The 3,927-nt window shown below is 37.8% G+C and overlaps 1 long non-coding RNA gene across 1 annotated transcript; it reads left to right on the top strand.

Annotated features, from left to right (window-relative positions):
- The first annotated feature begins 1,270 nt into the window (after window positions 1-1,270).
- On the top strand, window positions 1,271-3,274 carry LOC117871571. The gene is made up of 3 exons (XR_004644285.1): window positions 1,271-1,356; window positions 1,742-1,869; window positions 2,449-3,274. It is a non-coding gene; the product is annotated as an uncharacterized LOC117871571 (long non-coding RNA).
- The last annotated feature ends 653 nt before the right edge of the window (window positions 3,275-3,927 follow it).

The raw sequence follows: 3,927 nt of genomic DNA, 5'->3' as shown, positions 1-3,927 counted from the left end.
CGAGCGAGCGAGCTAAGGCCGCTGGGGAGGGGGAACAGCAGGGGAGGGGCCGGGGGTTAGCCTCCTGGGCCAAGAACTCAGGGGCCAGGCAGGAGGGTCCCACAGTCCGGATGTGGCCCGCGGGCCATAGTTTGCCCACCTCTGCTATAAGATCTTTGGGGCAATAACTGTCTCTAATCATGTGTCTGTAAAGTACCTAGCACAATGGCATCCCAATCCTCACAGAGGCCTTTAGGTACTACCACAACACAGATAATGAAAAAGGAGAAGAAGAAAAAAGTTATGAATGTTTAAAGTAGAACATCCAGAGGATGAATTGGTCCAAAGTTTGAGAGAATCTCAAATTTCATGTGGTTCTGAGTTTGATATCTCAAATTTGGAATGATCTCAACTTTGAGATGATCCTCCACCTTGAGACAATCTCACATGTATAAATAATAATAATTGTAAAATAATATTAGAGTGTCTAAGCCTTTCTATTAATAAGCTATTATTTCATATATGATTGTAATCACATAATTTTGGTTTGTTATGCTAGTAACTAAGAAAAATGCTATCAGGACTGTCTGATGTTGGATTTTGGAGTTTCATTTTTTTTTTTTTTTTTTTAGATGAGACTCCCCACTATAATCATCTCTCTTTGTGGTCATTCAGAAATTATCAGAAAATGTGCAGTAAGGAAGCCATCTGGTCTTCCAGGCCTGGTTCAGCATCTATTGCTGTACAAATAGAATGGCCACTTTTAAAACAAATGTATCAGATACTCAGAATATTGACAAGCTATGATTACTCTGTCAAGTATCAGAGGGGTAGCCGTGTTAGTCTGAATCTGTAAAAAGCAACAGAGGGTCTTGTGGCACCTTTGAGACTAACAGAAGTATTGGGAGCATAAGCTTTCGTGGGTAAGAACCTCACTTCTTGCATCTGAAGAAGTGAGGTTCTTACCCACGAAAGCTTATGCTCCCGCTACTTCTGTTAGTCTCAAAATTGCCGCAAGACCCACTGTTGCTTTTTATGATTACTCTATATTCTTAGCCCTTGCAGTTTCTAAAATGTCCAGAAAAGAGCTCTTTTCCTCTAAAACTCTTCTGTGCTACAGTTTGTCTGCTGCCTTTACTGTATTTGCAAGAATATGCCCCAGAAAATTTCAGCACTAGCAAAGCATGTATCAAATAGGAAAGAAAAACTACATTAATGTAACATTCAGAGTCTGATTCAAGGTCCTGTGGAAGGAAAAGGTGACTGAGTTAACTTGCTATTCCTTCCTTTGCTAGGTATGTCCCTGCAACATCTAGCTACAACAGAAGACTCAGCTACAGGTGAAGTTTCAGCCTACAAGTCATTTCTTTAAATAATGTAAGTTTAAATTTAATTATTTGATCATTAAAGGATATTATTTTTATGTAATTAAAACATAAAAACTGGGAGAGGTCAGGTGTTTTAATACTTTCTGCTGTGACTCTTCTAAGCTCCTTTGTCTCACTCTGTGCCACTGAGTTTCAGGGTAATTTGAAAACTGCATTCTTGCGGTCACAATCTCCTGAAGGACTGATACACACAATGCCTGAAAATGGCAAAGAGGATGCTGCTAAGTCATTAAAATGCACAGTGTGTTCCATTAAAAACTTGACCACTGCATGCAATAGTGAAATTCACCACTTGTATTTTCCACTCTAAGTAGAGGGAACACTGCAAATATAATGGTAAAAAGGAAATTATGCACTCTTTTTTTTTTTAAAAGGGCGCCCGCTGTATGGACTCAAGATGCAGTTGTTCCAGTTTTCTAGGAATATTGCACTTTGCATAGAATTCTTATTGTTCATTAAAGTCCAATTTCAATGATAATACACAAGACTGACTGAAACCAGTGTGAGTTAAATGCTTTTACTTAAGTTTTTTTATATTTTAAACCCTGCAGGACTGAGAACTTGCTAATTTGTATTTATAAGTAAACTGTCTTCTTATTTTGAGGAATGTATTATAAAAAAGCCCTTAGAAACCAGCAGCAACAGTTCTCTTTTGATTGCCAGTTACTAAACAAAGTTTAAAAGTTTGCATCCAAATGTTATGCAAAGAAGAAAGAAAAGAAAAATGTGGAGGTACAAAGTTATATGTTAAAGTACAGTATTACTCTGAAAAGTGCCTCTTAGCAATGCCATTGTGGATTCCATATATATATATAATCGCTCCATAATTCCCATACCAAATTTGCTCAGTGTACTAGTAAAAATACAAGATTTTTCCTAACAGCTAAATAGAATTGGTCAAACTGTGTTCAGCGTAGTTTATCTAATGAGTTAAACTCCCTTTTTTCTGTTCATTAATTGTGTGCAAACAAACATTAATTTTTGTGAATTCATTATTTATTTGTATTTGCTGAAAAATCTGACCATTTTTAGCCTTTAGGTTTTCCAGAAACTTCAGCAATTTTCTATTCATTGTTTATAGGGTGTGACTGGTCACCTAAGTGTCATTGTATTGGTTCGGTTCCCTGACTGGATGACTGCACTTTTTAATCAGAAGATTAATGAATAGTGAATAACCAATACTGTTGTGCATTCATGAATACCCTTGTTCCCGTGACTACAGGTATTTGTATGAAAATCAGCCATTTCTCCAATAGCCATAGGAACGAAACCTCATTGAATGGCAAACAAAAATGAGCACAAAGTTGATGGCAGCAAAGAACTGTTCTGAAATTATATGAAAGTTCATGAACTTGGTTTTACCATATCTGCCTAACCCTATTACTAAACACAGCAGCTTAGGCTGGAGCTGTCTCTTTATATGTGTTTCTACAGAGCCCTCCATAATAGAACCTTTCATCATAAGTGCTTTAGGTGCTATGATAATAATATCTATTGTTTAGTATGTTTTTTCTGCTTATCAATTCTGAATTTAACCAGCCTCATAACCCAGCTGAGGAGTAATATCTGTGTAGTTAAAGTGGAATTGGAGTGTACAACTGTTAGGGAGGCAGAGTGGTGCTGTGTCCAGGGCTCAGGACTAGGAATCAGAAGAATGTGTTCTATTTTTAGCTCTGCCCCTAAATTACTAGGATCCCATTGCTTGGACCTGCTCACTCAACCTTAGAGCTAGTCAGAAAAACTTCAACAGAACAGTTTTTTATTGGGAAATCAAAACACTGAGTAAAATTATATCGGTTTTGCTGAAATTTCATTTTGGAGAAAAAAACTGGGGGTGGGGAGAAGTGAGGGGAGTTCTGACAGTGTCACAACCTCCTGGTTCAACATTTTCAGAATGAAACATTTATATTTTTTCCTTTTTTAATGGCTCTTTGTTTTGAAATAGTTTATTTTGTATTGGTTTTTCACAATACGATGTACTTTAAAAAAAAGTCAAAATTGAAATGAAGCATTTCAATTGATTGGAAGCAAAAACATGTTCAGGATTGTCTTTCTAGGAACATTTCAGAATGTTAGGGTTTTGTTCCAAATCAGGACAAACAAATGACAAAATCCTTCATGAAATGGAATATGTGTTCTCTGCCAAGCTCTACTCACACGCTCTGCCTTTCAGGCTCCTCATCCTTAAAATGGAGATAATAATGCTTACCCATCTGTGTAAAGAGACTGTCTTTTTGTTCTGTGTTTGTACAGTGCCTGGCACAAAGGGGTCCTGGTCCATGACTGGGGGTCCTAATTGCTATGATAATACAAATAAAAAATAATAATATTGCTGGAAAGTGCTATGTAGAGGGTGAAAGCCCCATTACCTAGGTTCCCCGCATCCTACCCAGTCCCTGAAGTTTCACTGGATTCAGGATCTTGCATTCACAGAAGGGGAAGAGTTTGGGTTTGCACCAGAAAACAGAAAAAGCTACCGCCAGCAGCAGGTAGGAGGCTAAGATCTAAAGGAGGGGACTCCTGAAAAGCCAGAGATGTCAGGAATGAGGCGGAGAGACAG

The sequence above is a fragment of the Trachemys scripta genome, chromosome 2 (assembly GCF_013100865.1).
Source record: "Trachemys scripta elegans isolate TJP31775 chromosome 2, CAS_Tse_1.0, whole genome shotgun sequence".
NCBI lineage: Eukaryota > Metazoa > Chordata > Testudines > Emydidae > Trachemys > Trachemys scripta.
This window is presented reverse-complemented; position numbering and strand designations above follow the sequence as displayed.